Source organism: Ascidiella aspersa, chromosome 8 (genome assembly GCF_963924565.1).
Source record: "Ascidiella aspersa chromosome 8, kaAscAspe10.2, whole genome shotgun sequence".
NCBI lineage: Eukaryota > Metazoa > Chordata > Ascidiacea > Phlebobranchia > Ascidiidae > Ascidiella > Ascidiella aspersa.
In genome coordinates, this window is record NC_139454.1 from 10,746,545 (window position 1) to 10,764,703 (window position 18,159).

An 18,159-nucleotide genomic window follows, 5' to 3' on the forward strand; every position below is an offset into this window, starting at 1 on the left:
CGCCAATTTACGTAACTATACGGTGGATATTTAGCAATGCAGTTTGTAGGGGTGTCATCATTTATTTACTCACAATGCTTTGTTGAAAATAATCCCACCATATGCTATTTTGCATTTACAGTTGGCGTATTAGTTTCAAAGTTTGGTACTGCGCATGAACACTTCGAACTCGGGACTCGGGTAGTTTTACGTGGTCTTACTCGAGTCCAGAGTCCCCAGTGTCGTCACCTTCACGTGTTTTTGTTTCATGTAACTAATTTTGGATGTGTCTGGTGTCTGATACAAACAAATAAACAATTGAACAAGAAAGGAATTAATTCTGCATTGCACGTCCAGAAATCTAAGTTTGAAAACTTCCTTTGCTGCATAATGAACGCTGACAGGACGAACGTTCGCTTTTGTATAGAAGGTTTCTTTTTCCATGTTCCTCAGAGACCTTGGCATTTTCAACGGGAAACTTCCTGGTCATGCATAATGCACTTTGCATCCGACTGTGCTTACCTGTTGCTACCGATTTACTCGACGCAAATGTCGTGCATACTAAATTACATTCCGAATGATTTCTACGTCAGCACCTGTGGGACTTACCAGAGCGTGACATTGCAATATAAAGAGGTTGCGCTTGTTGTTTTTTTGGCGAGGGCCTTCGTGTGGCTTTATTCGTAGATTTGTGGTCAAGTTAAACACAAGCTAGGGTTTTTTAATTTATATTTTTTTGCAAAGTTGCTGAAGGTAAGTTATATTGTAACCGTTCGATATAAACAAATAACTGAGAACAAAACTGGCGAAGCGCTAAAACAAGTCTCTGTTATTTTAGTGGGCAATTTGTGTTTGTCAGGGTAAAAGTAGTTAGTTCCCTTCTACAGAATTAAGAAGGGCATATTTGTTGATAAATTTCTTTGTACTGTTTAATGATTTTTTTGAAAATAGGTTCATTAGTATATTTGACAACTTTAGGCTAAATAAGATTGAGATTTGACACAAACTAAATAAGGCTTGTAGGAAGTGGTACGACAATGAGATAAACCATAAAAAGGACGTTGCTTGAAAGATTTAAATAATACTACGAAGGCATACACAAAATAAAGTATTTAGAAAAATAAAGAAACGGAAAGGCAAAAAGTAAAATAATATTTATTTTATTTTTCTAATGCGTTTATACTTAAAGGATTATTGGTTAGTCTTTCTGAAATTGCTAAAGCACATCAAATTAATCATAACCCTTTAAAAAAAAATTAAAAAATACTTTGTATTAAGTAGCCGTAATTTTTCGCTTTTGGATCAAAACGAACAACCATAAATATAGTACAGATTCGTTTGAAATGTTTTGCATTTACCTTGTTTAAATGGCCAAAAAATACCGATAGCGGAGGGGCATTACCCCCTCCTGCAACCTCCCCTGGTGTTGGTGTTGCGTTTCCATGATCTGCCATTCCTTGCGCATTCTCGCTAAATTTTTTTAAATTGTATTAGGAAAAGGGGGCAATGCCCGAAATACTATTACGATTACAAAGTTTACACAACCGCATATACTTACACTTAAAAAAACACTGTTTATTTTATAAGTTAGGTTTAAATAGAAAAATATTAAAAACGTTTGCTGAATAAAGTTCACTGCTTTGCGACACACTTAGCATCCCTATCGTATTACGAAAACAGGTCTGGAATTTTGAACAGCAGCTGTATGGCAAAGATGTTCTATAATGTAACCATTTGCTATTAAAACAAAACTTACTATCAGCGGTACTACATTCCAATCGTGTATGACGACACGGTGTAAACCAGCAGAGTTCAAAATTCGTCTCGCAGGACGCATGTCTCCCCCGAGGTCTAATGCGGCCCATTAGGGTTTATAGATTTTTTTTATGTTTTACTTCCGATTATGTCTGGTATGTTTACAGGCAGTAGCCTAATATGTTTTTTGCAGACAGCAATTTGACAGATGTACATTTTCTTAACGATATTTTTCCTCCACGAAAAAGTTTATTTCCAATTCTGTGAAGAACCACGGTCAAGCCAAACTGGGTTGATTGAATATGGATAATGAAATTAGGCCAATAACTTAGAGTATACTGTACAAGACTAATATCACGTTTGGTAGACCTTATTGTTTGATAATACATTTTAAACGCACCGGTGTGTAACGACGTTTTTAATATTTTTAACATTGAATTATTAGTGAACTATTTAAGATTTGTAATCGAACGAACTCCCTCGAGTCAAATGCCGAACTTTTGCCAGTAAGACTAAACCAAGCGGCAGAAAGAACGAAAAACTTAGGCTGCGCAGTTGGGGTTAGAAATAACAAAGACAAACATGACCAAAGCGACGAGCAATGTACGAACTATTTATAGCAGATTGGCTCTTTCAAAGTCATTTAGCGATGCCTTTGTATCTATTTCTACAAAAGCGTGCGAAGAAAGGCGTATTTTGTTTTGGGGTTAGGTTTTGCGAAGCAAGACACTCGGCGTCGGGAGTAGTGGCGTTACGGACGGTAAACGTCAATTATACTAATTCTCATCGGTCTGCTATCTGCTGCCAGGCGAAGAAGCGCAACTGTTCCCATTTGGCGCCAAAGCGATGGCGGCATTCAAGGCTCTCTGTCTACGTTCGATAGTGGTGGTTAGCGATTAAGTCAAGGGCATAGACTTCCGACCTTTCAGCTGCGGCTACTGTCTAATTTTGGCGCTGTTTTGAGATTTCTCAAGTCTAATACACAAATCGTATAACATACAGCGTAAAAGAATGGCACAGAATACCCACCGTGTTAAGAAAATGTATTTGAGTTTTAAACTAAAACTACTCAGAACAGCATTAGAAACACATTACATTATAGGCTGTGTAATGGGAGTTATAATAACAAAACGGCGTGGAACGTCGAACTAGCGCTTCTTTCAAGTTTTTTGTACCAGGTTTGTCGTGCATACTGTAAATCCTTTTTCGGCAAAGTATTTATTTCGTTTTAAATGGTAAATATTAATTACTATTCTGTTAAACTTCGTGTCAACAAAATAATATCTCATGTAACTCAGTAAAAATTCATAGTTTGCTTGTTGTAAATCGTGGTAATGCGTTTATAAAGTTGTACTTCTATTTCACCCTTTGCTCACTTTTAACGTACCAGTAATTAGCGTGAAGTTCATCAGACCAATATCTATGACAGTTTGAATTATGTAAAGTATATTATTATTTTTCGTTATCCAAACCCGCTTTGATTAATTATCATTTGGAAGTCAACAGAATCGTTTTATCACGTGGCATATTTGCGATTGTTTACAAGAAGTCAAAATACCGATGTCAGATGACATTAGTCAGCCGTACAAAACAGACTGGTACAACAGACAGGCATCTCGTATGAACATAAAACTAACATTGTGAGTTTAGCTTATTTAATACATTGATGACCGCAAAGGTCCTTTCGCTGTCCTTTTTCCAATGTTTGCAAATAAGCACATAAATAAACTGAAACTTGAATCTTACAAGCGTCTTTAATTCTGTTAACGAAAATGTATTCAATGGGAGTTTCATAAAGGTGGTCTGTATCTTATACTGAAGCTTTATCGTGGTGTTGGTTGAGAGATAGCGGGCTAAATATAAAAGCGATTCATCAAGTGTTCTCTGTGTACGCAATTTTGCAGAATTTCCGCTAAGACCTTGAGCCAACAAATAGTTATCGTAGTTCTTCTACGGCAGTAATGGACAAACCCTGTACCACGGCATAGAAGTGTGTTTCGAGAAATAGTGAAGTAGTATTTCGTACAGTTTTTGAGAGAAAAAACTATTCGTTACTGTTAACATGCGTGACATGTATGCACATCATCTATCTATTTGGACAACCGATCATATCATGGTTTTTACTTATTTGCTTGCCATGTGGCAATGGTGATTTGTCAATTTATTTGTAGTTTCATTGTGTTGAGAAAGTATATGCTCAGTATGCCACAATCTGAAAAGTTTCAGAGTTTAGTGCTATACACATTGTTTGGCTATGTGGGCATACAATAGTTGTGCAACAGTATACAGCTTTACGAGTACCCAAATACCATGGAATTAGACATATTTTTAATCATAACGAATATAAATGAAATCATGCTTTGGAAAGCTGTTGTCCTTTAGGGTTTGGTTGTAAGCGTTCAACCCCGCGTTTCTTTTTGCATAGAGCTTGATTAATTAGAATTCAACGTGATAAAAAAGCTGCGGTTCAAGTGCGTGACGAGCAATTAATCATATTATAAACAACAATTTCCCGTCTACATGTCATAACTCGTGCGAAATTTAAACAGTTTGCTGTTGTTGCTTGCTTAGTTCCGTGGTAATGCTGATCGTTAACCCATGCCTATGATTTTGTCCTGTACTTAATTCATTGTTGTTGCTGGATTGTGCTAAAAGTTATTTAGTTAACGCTTACTGGCATTTTGTCGTTTTTTGTGATGAAAAACCAGCGTTGGTAGTTTTATTTAATTAGCGGTTATTCGTGAGTAACTATTTGCGATTTCCTTCCGTCATTAGTGATTCAGAGATGAAAACTAACGAGTATAGGCTCGTATGTGTATTTATCCAGTATAGAGCCGTGTAGTCACATGTCGTTTTATGAAAAATAGATGAATTAAACCCCAAATTCAAAACTGGGCCTACAAAACAGCGGCCATATCGCCCAACATCAGTGTAAATTATAAAATATGTTTGTAAGCCTGTAGTCAAATTTTGTCTCGATAATATACCTCATTAGCTGCTATCAATTTTAAAATGCTCAGTTAGTTTGCATAAATGTGAGTATGGTTTGTGTGAGTGTTTACCTACCAAGGTACTGAAAGAAACAATCCCAGATTTAAAGAAAAGTAATCATTTTATTAAAACCATATAAACTCTAAAAATCATTAAAAAGGCGAAAGATAAACACTTTAAACTTCAAAGAAATTTCATCGTAAAAACATTTTTAAAACAACGTATATTTTTCAAAAAAATTCAACAAAACAGGATTGTCGCCTTCTAAAGACACCCGTAAGGCTTTTTGTGTAAATGCTGGACGCGCTGCTTTCGGGAAAGACCGATTCTCCTTGGTCTGCTACAAGTGCGCAATGGTTGCAGCCTTTCCAGTTTTAAAGGGCCTGCTTAGAAAAAAAAATAATCCAATTGTCAATTTTAGCAAAACCAGTTCAACCAAACCAATGCCCGAAAACAATTTAGAAATGCGAAATTTTGATTTAAATCAGAGTTTCTCAGTTGTGCACAGCAGTTGTCCCCGAGAGGTTTTTAAGTATGCCGTAAACACTGTTGTTTTTTATTGTAAAAATAGGCCCTCGAAGCAATATGCCAGAATAAAAAGCACACTTTCCTTTACACAACTTATAGTATTCCGAAAATTGCTTCGGAGTTTTATCAACGTGTCTAAAGAAAAATAAAAGAGTTGGTTTCACAAGAGATTATGTTCAGGCTTATTACAGCTTCCTTGAGTTATATAAACGTAAAAACGCCTAGAAGGCCCGTTGTGTTGCAGACGATATTTCCTAAAAATATCGTCAAAATCTTTGTTAAAGAAAAATTTCAAGGAAGATATTTTTCTCAAACATGGAAACTCCAAGTATTGAGTATATTGACGTGCGAATCAATTGCCAAACAAACCCGTAGCGTGTACACAATCGGACGGCGCTTTTGGTTTAGACAACCCTTTGTTCTTCCCGTAGTTACTGAGTTATCACCTAACTGTCAAACCATCATGAACTTACTCTATTTGCACTTTATCACCGAACACTTTTAACAATCATTTTAGTTTTAACCAGGGTTTCAGTAATTAGGGAAAAAATGAGGACAGACGAGAAATTCAACGTATAATTGTTGGACTACAGTTTGAAGGCAAGTGTGTATTGCAAAAAGCAGAAACGTGTTGTCGTTATATGGTTTTGTACCGAGTGTAAATTACCGCGTTTTGTTCATGCAGAGTGAAGTACGTTAGAAAATAGTCAAACAAGGCGCATATATATAGCCTGCGCAAAAGGGCGTGATATCAACACACTGCTTAACCTCAAGGGGTGAATAAACAACGGAGAAAAATAAAGACAAACTGATCAACCGTGTTGAAAGCTTTTATGTTATAGAACTCACCAACGCAGGAATTGAATGGACAACTTTTTCCAAAGATATCGCTTTCTTGGTTTGTTCTAAATCTATAAAAGGAATGACATTTGTGAGTTGAAAGTAACTCGTTTAAAGATCAGCCAATATATCGTTTATTTAAACGTATGTAGCAGGAAATTGTAAGGACTGAAATAAGCAAGCTACGACTTGGTAAATCTAACTGTTGTGACGACGAAAGCTGCACGGGGTAGAATATAGCATGTGACTGCCGTAATTAGCTTCTCAGCAGTAACATTGAGGGTGACAGTATTTGACTGTCTTTGCGGCGAAAACTAGTAAATTGCTATATAAGTATCGACAACAACATGTATGCTTCATCAAGGTGATATATTGAAATCAGCACTTGGAGTCACAGGTACGAAAGGTACATTCGACGTTTATACATGAGACCATACATGCGTTTTCTAAAAGAAAATAGAAACGGTTACAGAAATAATAACACTGGCGGTAAACAACAAGAGAAAACACTCACCGAATACTTGTGGCTTTTGTGAAACTTTACCGCGTGTTTTTATTTAATACAAATAGATTATTTAATATTTGTCTTAGTTTCTATGTAAAATATAAAGAATTACGGTTAACTAAAAGTCATCAACAGTAACAATGCAGTTATATGCAATAAATAAGTTATTTGGTTGCAAAGCACATGTTATCAAAAGAACACGACCGAGTAAGATTTAACAATATGGGGATGCGGCGTTTCGTATAGACCAGCCTTTCTTAACCTGGGGTAAATTTTCTTTTTAAAGGGGCAAATGAGCTATCAATCAAAATCCGCATAAGTTAAAGGACAGAAAAATTGTGACAACTGTAGGTATCGGTAGCCTACTTTCCTAGTTCAGGTTGACTGCTAATTTGAAGCTCGCTCTTTAGTCGTAGCCCATAGTGATTTTTTATTGTCTAGTATCGGTAACGTTCTGCTTCGATAAGTGACTTTGACAACATTGAACAACTTGTTGCCAAAACGAGAAAGTACCACAACAGTCGATTACAGGTATGCCACGCCTTCAATTTACATGCACTGTTACGTCAAAAACAATGTACTTATTACGTTTGATAAACTTAATATTGTAGTTTTACTACTTTTTAGTCATTTTGTGTTTGCTCTATGGTTTTTGAGTATTAAAACTCAGTCAGTTGCTGCTCGAAACGACTTTCTAGCATATTGTTTTGTGTTCGATACGGCAGTTCATACAATCGCAAAACTTAAATAAAAAAGTTCAAATTCCCTCCAAAAAAAAAAAATTTTTTTCGGCTGGCTACGCCACTGCTATAGGCTATAACGAAAAGAAGTAAAATACGTTCCTTATTTATTGGCGTTACTATTTGACTTACTCTTCTTGCGAAGCGCTGTCATCACTTTCCGATTCGTCGTAGCGCGGTCGTTTGCTGGGCGCGCACTCATCCGAATAGAAGCGGTCCTCCAGCAGTGTCCCATCAGCGGGCAGCAAGTCGTCTGGCACCTCTTGGTCGACACCGTGCGGCAAAGAGGGCTCAAACTGTCGAAGTGCATCAGCGACAGTCATTGCTCTATTGTCCGGACGATGCTCGTTGTACAAATCTGGCACGGCACACGGGTTGATATTTTTCGAAGATTTGTCGGCGACAGGGACTCCTGCGATTTCGAGTTGGGATAAAGCTGGATTTTCCAGCTCGTCACCAGAAAATTTCGGTGCGGTTTGAGACAGCAGCGGATCGGCGTCGATCCGGGGGACTTTCCCCGTTCGGTTTTCAGCATGAACGAAATCTCTCTTGGTCAATGAATGCGCGATTGGAGAGGGCGACAGACAGGACATTTCATCGATCGCACCGACAAGCTCTTGGTTTTCCAACGCTGCGTGATCTGCATCGATTTTCGGGGAAGTCCCGACTTGATTGCTCGCTTTGTCAAGATCCACGTCGTCGATGGGAATTTTCCCAAAAACCGGTTTCCGCGGGCCCGGGGAATCCCCACATAGCTTCCGGTCAATCGGCTGTTGAAAGAAATCGCTTTTTGGGACGCTTCTCAGCTGACTGGCAGGTATTAAGCAACAGTCCATCGAGATTTCAGTGCTCGGTGAGTGTTCAATTTCAGTTACCTTGCGTTCACCTTCATGCGCCGAATATAAAGAGAGTTCTTCGCAAGGCGATTTTGCGAGCAAGTCGTCAAGTTCGTCAACATTTGCAGCATTTTGTTTGGTAAAAGTCTCCCTGTCAAACTCTTCAAAATAAAGCTCCGGACTGCAATTTACTTCCGATTTCGAGTCGTTCTTACCAACTTTGGGGGGTTTGTTGTTTTCTTGGTTTGTTTCGTGGCTGATTTTGGCTGGTCCAAATCCATTTTGTTCGCCTGCTGCATGTTTAAAGCTGGCTTCCTGTAAATTACAGTTGCTCGTTTCGTCGCATTCCCCAAAATAAAGCTCCGGACTGCGATTTATCTCCGGTTCCAAATCATTCTTATCACATTGAGGGACTTTGTTGTTTTCTTGACTGATTTGTGTTGGTCCAAATACATTTTGTTCACCTGCTGCATGTTTAAAGCTGGCTTCCTGTAAATCATTCCCATTGCTAGTTTCGTCGCATTGTCCAATAAAAAGCTCCGGACTGCGGTTTATCTCCGGTTCCAAACCGTTCTGATCAATATGAGGTGCTTCGTGGTTATCTTGGTTTGACTCTTGGCTTGTGTTTCCACGCAGTTCTTGATTTTGATTGCCTGTGTTCAGCTCTGAGCTGACATCTTCTAAATCATCACCAATGCTTATTTCGTCGCCTTTCTTTATTTCATTGTTCAACTTAAAATGATCAACTTTAAGATCTTCTTTGGTGTCTTTCTGTGCAATTTCGACTGGTTTTTGCTGCTTGTCTGTCGAAATGTGTTCACCTGGCATGGTGGAAATAGATGATTTGCCATCCTTGATCGAAACAAATCTGTCAGGGTTTAACTCGTTCAATATACATTTCTGAAATACACATTAAATTACGCCGTTAGGACTGTTCGCATTTTTTACCAAAACGTAACACAATGATAAGGACGTGTTTGTTTAAAAACGCTTTAATCAAATAGACGTTTTTATATTTACCAAATGTTAAAGGAGAATTTCTACCCAATGTTAAAGGAGATTTCAAAATAGCGTTTCAGGAAAACGGGTCGCGCATCGCCAAATTTAACCCACGCATTTAATATTTAGTGACGAAGGAGTGGCGTAAACATGTGGAGTGATCCGTACATTACTATGCCTCGTGAATAGCAGTTGACTGTAACGGTTTACCCAATAAAGTTTAAAACTTGGCAACTTTGTATGGCTATATTTAGTGAATAAAAAGGACTTACTCACTTTTAAAAGCGCGTTTTGATCTGTTTTTTAAAATATTTGCTTAACCAAGTTGTGCGATTCAATCCCGTCTAGGGGGCACACTTTTCACTTTTCGCAATATGTCTATAGGTTGTTTCTTGTATTATTTCACTTTAGAACTAAAAGCCAAACGAATATATAGATAAAGGACACAATGTAGACCAGGGGACGGGAACCTAGAACTCACGAGCCATATATGACCGTTTTTGTGACGCAATATGGATCTTTTGATCAAAGAATCTTGCTGACAGTTAAATTTAACCTATCATATCTTATCATGATTTGAATAAAACTGTACACGGCCACGGTCGCTTTTCTAAATTTATATTTCCTTTTTTAACACACATAGTAGTAAATTTTTCGGCGATTCGCGCGAATCCTATTTGTGTTTTCATGACTGTTATCCTGTTTGATGGAATATCTTTATATCCAAAAGGCCCTGCTCTTTCGACGGGGCTCCGTGATGAAAGTTGCGCAAACGAGAGCAAAATAAATGCCCTGTTCAAATTGGTATTTTCCAACCTATAACTAGAGGTAAAAAAATATTATTATGGCTCACATGGAAATAAAACGAATAATTTTATGGCTCTGTGAGCTAAAAAGGTTTCCCACACCTAATATAGACCAACGCGTCGAATAACGACACAGCTTATCAAATCAACAAATCCGACCGTTTTTCTGCTTTTACGCGCGATTTTGAGTTTTGTTTGTTTTAGCGTTCTAAGGGAGTCCGTTAATCGTCTCAGAGACAGAATATACGCACTTAAGTTCCAAATCGCACGCAGAAGCACACATTTCGCAAAGAATAAAGTATTTGTGCGTGTGGGGGGGGGACTGACATTTCGAACAAACACAAGGGCGCGCAATAACTCACGTTCGACAGATCAGCGTCGTTAGTCTTGGGTCGTACGGGTTCCACCTGAATGCGAGCCAACGTCGATGACGATCGTTCAGTCTCGCGATCCGCTCCGTTAGATTCGAGCGCATCGTAGTTCCACTGTTCGCTCCCTGTACGTGTACTTGTCTGTTCACTTGTCAGTGAAGTGTTAGACGATGCGGGGCGTGCACACGGTTTGCTTGGTTCTGCGCCGTTGCCTGCAACGGAGTGCGTTTGCGGAATGTACATTAGGCTGGGCTGTTATTGCAGGAAGAGGCCTAGATGCTGATGGCGAAAGGATAGCGCTGAAGACACATCGTTATTTTAGGCACAGTCAGTTTTTTTGGTTTGCAGTTACCGAGAAATCAAGCTATGAGTAAATTTAAATCTTTTGCAAATCGAAAAAAAAAAATTTTAGAGCAAAGTAATTTCGGAAAAACAGGGGTTTTAGTGAATCTGTTTTTATTTGGTTAGGAGTTCAGGTTTAATATAGGAAAATATTTTTTGAGGTTCTTTATTTGTGGTAATTAAATCGTTTAATCTTCGGTGAGGTTTTTGAATTGTATAAACTCCAACAACATTGCGAAAATAACAACAACAACAAAAACGAAAACCACGAGATGAGTTTTAATGTAATTTCACGACTTGTCGGAGGTTACATTCGTATTTTTTAATTTGGTAATAAAGTGAAAGAATTAAATTTACTATACAGTCTTTAACATTTTAATTTAAAGTAACACGACCGTTACACTTGTAAAATTAAGCTATTTCTCCATATTCTTTGCACAAAACAACAAATTGCTTGCTATTATGTTGCGTTTGTCTTATTTTGTTGTTCGATTATTGTTCATATTCGTACGAGTTGAAAATTCTAATAGTTGGCCGTTTTATTTTTATGACAAGGACATGACTTGAAGTAGACTTGCTTTAATTATGACTTTTTATTTATTGAAAAATACTTAACTGGGACGACTAGTTTACAACACTGATTTTTACTATATCTTAGCTCACAGTTATACCTGGGCAATCTCGCCAACTCCAGGGTCTCCAAAGAACCATCATGCCTTCGCCGACCCTTCCGTGTTTTGAACTAACAAAAAGGAAAGGAACAGTGATAACTCTAATAACGTTTAATGAGAAACAATATTGTTAAGGATAGCAGCCACCATTTTGCCACCAATAATTTTATAATAACTATAACAGCGGCAGTGAAAGAGACAAGTTTATAAATGTGCTTCTTGACAGAACGCTCGTGCCGTATGTGGACCGTAACCGACAAATTCTGTCGGAAAACCTTGGGTAACTTGGCATACAAATTGCGTTTTAGGAACAAAACAACAATAAACACGCTATTCGGTATTTTAAGTTTGCCGTGGAGCGTTATCATAAATCGTACAACCGCAATGCAAACAAATGTCAATTTATTTTGTCGGTGTAATACCCATAAATTAATGTATTGCTCATAAAAAGTGATAAAGGATCAAAGGAGAAAACACCTATTCCCTTTTTCTCTTCCTTTCTCTTGCTCTCTTTTATAGCCTACCTAAGCCAACCACAAACCGCGCCGTTCGACACAGCTGTAATGCTTAAATATAAGCTTCGCTTCAGTTCTGCTTCCCCGTATAGAGGCTAACCTCAGTAGAAGCTGTCCAGATGCGGTGTTGACGAGAGCGTTGTTTGGCCGGGATGACGTGTCGTCAATTGCGGTAGAGTAAGAGGGGTCGGCCAAGTCCCCATAGTCGGTTAGAGAGCTGTAAGCTGGCGAATCATACTCTTGAACCTTACACATCGTTTCAGTGTTCGGTTCGTCTTCGTCTTTTCGCACGATTGAACAGTGCATCTGGCTAGTAGAAACGAACCTCAACCAGGGATCTAGAATGTCGGGTTTCTCCGAATTTGTGCAGCGCACGTCGCTCGACACCATAACTTTGTTATTTCTTGGTAATACGTCTGAGGGTAGAGCGTTAGAATCCGTACAGGCTTCGCCTTCGCAGCTGTTAGAATGGTGTAATGCCGGGGTCGGCGAGCCTGTAAGAAAAGTATCCGTTTAAAGTAATATTTTAAAATAATCGTTTAGTTCAACTAAATAGTTTAATACTAAAAATACATTTTTCTGGTATATATTTGTTTGTCAAACGTTTCGGCTAACTATTCAGAAAGCCTTCATCAGGAAATGACACACACGGACAAGACGCAAAGTAAAATGACACGAAAAATAAAAAAAAGAAATAAACATGTGAGAAACAACGAAAAAAAAAAAACTTAAGAGCGACAACGCACAACTCAGTGGTTATCTTTCAGCACCTGTAGGTACAGCCATGTGTTTATCCAGTACCCATCGTAAAAGAAACTGCGACAAAATTATAAAGAATATAGGGCTATATCAGGGGTCGGCAACCTACGGCCCGCGGGCCGGATCGGCCGCGCCGATGTAATTCATCCGGCCCGCCGCCTCTTTAACAAACTAGGCACGATTCCATTGCAAATACTTTTTAACTATTTTAACTACGTAAGTGCGAAAAATATTCGCGCTTCGCGCGAATGATCCTTCTTCATTCGGTTTGTTTACATTTTGACGGTGTCTTTTAAAATATAGATCTGCGCTTCTTTACCATTGTGCCGTGAAAGGCTGCTGAGTGCGTCGCGGAAAACGTATTCACAAATATTGCAATGTAGGCTAATGAAAACTTACAAGAAATGGCGTTATACCAAAATAAAATCGCGCTCGCTTCGCTCGCCAGGTGTGCCCCAAGGTTGACTTTTTGAGGTTGGTATTGGCCCGCGACTAGAAAAAGGTTTACCCCTTAGCTACATAAACTGTTGCTACCGGGCATATTGTTAATCAAAATAGCTCCTCTGGTACTAGTTTTTCTCTTAAAGCTTTTAACTACCTACACATAGGTCACCCTTTTTAGGGTGTATGGCACCTAACGTTGTTTGAAAAAGGCGACCTGTGTTGGCTTCGAAACGTTGGAAACAAGACTATAATTTCAGAAAAGCTATTTTAATTAATTAAAGTGAAATGGCTTCGTCTGACACAGGGTGCCATTGTTTGTCCAATGTGAACATTTTTTCTATTTTTTTTGTGAAAATTGCCAGGTGTGCATGCGGGTACGAGAACGACTGATGGTCGTACCTATACTTATGTACAACATCATGGCTTGCTATAGTAACTTGTGAAACGTGTATTTTAAAAAATACAGTAACTTCGGAGTGTTTTTCGTTCTGTTAGCATTTTTGTTTTTATGTTGGTTTACAGTCTTAACCTGCTAAGTTTAAGCCGGGGCTCCACTGACAAAAGTTACAGCCCTTACTCGACTGTATATGGTTGTGAGCATTTTATATAAAAAGTTAGGCGACGGTTAGCTAAAAATAAATGATTTACCGATAAATCCATCCGAATTTTGCGATCTTTCCAATGCATTTTCTACTTCTTTAGCATTGCCATGTCTTTTCGATTCATCAATTGCCATCATAGCGGAAGAAATAATGTTTGTCTGTGGTTTTCTGCTTATAGTTGTATCTATATTGGTTTCGTCTATGCATGGCTCGACGTTTTCTGGTAGCGGTAAATTTAAACAACAGCCAGCCGTTTGATGAATGATGTGGGTATCTGTTGCAAGAATCGACCGCGTTTTGTCGTTTGTAAGTACAGCAGCTTCAGTATTTTTGCAAATGGAATGGTTTGGCGTTGCTATGCTAACACTAAAAGCCAAATCCTCTTTTGCAGTTACAACATCATTATCTACACTCATTAAAAGCTTTCCCACAACGTCATGAATGTCGTCACTTATTTCGCCCCGTGTTGCTTTTGCCTCATTTGTTAAGAAGGTGCTAGCAGCAGCAGAGGCTAAAGCTTTATGCAAAGAGGTACAGGAAGTCTCACTGCAGTTCATAGCTGACAGATCGGTGCTGGTCACTGTAAAGCCCTTGTTGTAATTAAGGTAGCTCTGAGACTTATCTGTAATGTAGTCCAATACTTCAAAAATTGACAGCATTTCTTGAAACAACATTTTGACAGTCTCGATGTCCGTGTCATCCTTTTTGATAGCCATAACCATTTCGATTGCAGATTTCCTGTTTAGCCTAAGTTTACTGTAGTAAATAATCACTGGTTAAATGCTTATCAGGCAACAAACAAAGCAAACCTAATACCTCAAGTTAATGATATTACTGAAGCTTTTTGAAAGTTTCTTTTAGAAACTTGAAAGATAGTACGACACGCTAAACATAATATGACTATAGGGGCCTAAAAAACAATGCGAACAACATTTTGCTTTTGAACAAAAAAAAATTGCCAGATAACGTGCTGTAGTAAAACTGACCAACAATATTACCTAATTTAGGTTTTTTTAACAATCATGATTTTTGCGCGCTAAAAATAGAAATGTGGTAATTGTGACGTAACTAAGTTGCATTCAAAACAGAAAGCATTAACAAGAGAGAAAAATTATTGACCAAAGTGCATCATTGGTTAAAAGTTTTGTCGAGAACAGGTCGACCTCGCTTGTGATAAGCCAAATATTGCCAGTGTGCTGATCATTAACAAAGAAGGCGGCGCGCTGTGTAAACAATGTTGCTACATTGTACCATCAGAGGTGTTTATATACAATATTGTGTAGGCTTGGCTGGGATTTTTTTTTATCTCCGATGGACAGATGATTCAGACATAGATTGCAAACGGAGTTACTGACTGCTATTGAAAACTGACTAACTGTGATTTAAACATTTACCGCTCTATGAGTAGATTGAAGGGTGACAAGGATTTCGCGGTAAAATGAGGAATCGTCTTTGAAGGGTGTTACAGTGTTTTTTTTTATTAAATGTCACAGGTCAGAAGTTTAACTTGTTTAGTTAAGGCAATATTGTCACTGATCGGTTAAAGTTTGAACAGGTTAGGTAGTGTAATAACATGCGAAAATAGGAGTTTTGCTGCGTGGTTCATAATTTATTAGGTTTAGTCGTGAACCTATTATTATTGAGAGTGTAAAAGAGGTTGTCAGATATTTGAATTAAATTCAGAATAGTAAGGATGCTTTCAATGACTAATCAATAATTAGGCCATTGTAATAATAGAAAATCTGAGTAATTGCCATTGTAGGTAAAGTTATGGCTTTAACAAAAAGTTCTTTTCCAAGCCACTTGCCAATATTTTGTCCCTAATGCGCAATCCACGAAGGACGTATATTTTTTTATTGCACGCAAAATTACCAAAATGCGATATTTTCATTCGTAGTTACTTTGTTTTTTAAGCCCGCAACATTAGCAACCCAAGATCAACTGCCTTTCTTGACAGCATTAGCTGCACCCGTACTTTCATATTAATTAGGTGATATGTTTGTCAATGTGACCGCCACAAAACGCACTTATATGAGTTAATCAACAATACTATTAAGTTTTTTTTTTTTTCTAAAAAACTATGTTAAATAGATCCATACAACTGTTGTGATATTTATTTTAAAATACACTTTGTTTTTTTTAAATGATAAGAGGACTGGTGCATGCTAACGGGTTAGCTATTCGTATTAATGATTAACATACTTCAGCTTGTGAAGTAGCAATAAATATATACTGAGTAGAGTCAACCATTTATCCAGTTTATTTGTCAATGTCATGCAGTTGCATCAAAATTAATTTGCATTTTGGTTACGTATTTCTGTAATTCTTTCCTGGTTGCAATTCTCTGTTAAATTGTCTCTGACGTTCTGTTTGCTGCTACCAGACATGCAGTTTACAGTGTTGCTTGTGTTCGCCTAGCCCTAAAACTTACAGTGTTCCTGGGTTTGCCCAAGGATGTTCTTAACCTCGATAAATTAGATGTTACCAAAAATAGGTGACGGAATAATATCAATATTTTATGTTAACTTTGCTGCCGGTATAAAACTTTGCGTTTAATTTGACCTTATCAAGCCTTTTAAAATACTATCATACAACTAACACTTAAGAAACCACTTACTTATGTGCAATTTCCTCTAACGTAACACAGTTTAACTTAAGCGTTGCTAAAGACTATAGTCAGCGGGAGAACAAATTTTACATTTATGTCCCCCAGCCTATTTAATACGTTGCTTGCGCGTGGTTGTAAAGATAAAGTTTTAAAAACTCAAGCACTTGACTTTTAGCAAAACATAAACAGTGACCAACAGTCCTGATCCGATCCATTAAATGCAATCGCGTAAATTAAGCGCAAAACAGAAAATTAGATATCACGACTTACAATAATTTTGCCGATTTTAAGATTCATTGAGTACTCTAAAATCTTCGTTAAAAATATACTAAAATGGCACGGTTGTTTTTTTTTTAACTTTTCCAGCCTTTCACCAAATATGACAAAAGTCATCAAATCTATGATTTGATTTATTACCGACTGAGCGAAACAGACTAAATACTATACAAATTCTTGAAGTGTGCTATAAAAACAAAATAATCAGTTCTTCTAAAAATATACCCATTTGCGTACTAGGAGGGGCATTGGAAAATAAATGCAAATTTCCTGATAATTCGGTAATGACAAAATTACTTTATGACTCGTAATAGAAATTGCATACAGGCATAAAGATACAGCGAAGGGCCAGTCAATGTCTACATTTATTCTTTCAGCGAATGTTGGAAATGACAAGTGTCTTCTGCAGTATAGCTTAACGTGATCCGTCACAAATCAATAATATTTTTTTTTAAACCCTAATAAAACGACTCTTTTGCGCAAATTCTCCTGCCAGATGTGAGACAGTTGCTTGTGTTTCCAGATTAGTACACATTAGCCCAGGGGCGTATCCAGAAATCCAAAAAGTATAGGGGGGGGGGGAATGGGGCGAATTTCCAACTTAGGAAATTCCCCTTGTTTCCGTCCAACGTTTGTGAATAATTATGTCATAATATAGTGATTTTTTATTGTCATCATTAATTGGAAAAACTAATCAGAAACAGACAACTAAGGTTCAGCAAAAGCGAACATTTAGATGCCAAGCGAACAGTGCGTCGTCAACACTGCTGCAGTGTCATGCTGCGAAAGCTTAGTGTGCAATCGTTAACTTCGGGCGAAAATCAAAACAAGATCGTAATATAGCTTATGTGTGATTAATTTTAGTAGAATCATAACTCGACTATCAGCAGCGCAGTTTCGTTAGTTATATGTACGGGCCTATACGCCAAGTTACAAGCACGTCTTTCGCCTAGTGCAATACTAACTCGAGGTTTTTATGAGAAAAAATGAAGAAGGCTTGACTTGGCGTTGTTAATTTTGCAATACACACTTTCTTATCAGCCTACCTTAACGAATAACGAAAAAGAAAAAAAAATGTTTACAATCGACCCTTGTTCAAACAAGAGACGAAAAACGTGTGATTTTGGATTCGCATTAGCGGAGACGCGTGACCAAATTACATTAAAAATATTGCCGCTTCGGACAGTGAGTTAAACCCTTGAGAAAACGAACAAAAACGATAATATCACTTACAAAAAGTGGAGGGGGTCCGAACCACCCCTCCCCCGGGATACGCGACTGTTCTTGCCTAAAGCAAAAGGCTATTTCGTCTCGAGTCTACTAACCAGTTTAGTTTCAAACAAGGGGTCCTTCAAAAGGTCTGCAGGTGCACTAGAATTTTTTTAGTTTGACTGCATTTCGTGTATGTTATACTTGAAGTTATTTCAGTTTAAATTTTGTTTGACTATACAATTTTTCATTTAAAGCTTGCTATTAACATTTAAAATCATTGGTTTGGGTCATTTTGAAAAGCATATCACGGGTGCGTAACCCTGATAACTGTTTAAAAGGGCTCCTTATGTAATAAAAGGTTGGGAAACACAGCACCGAAA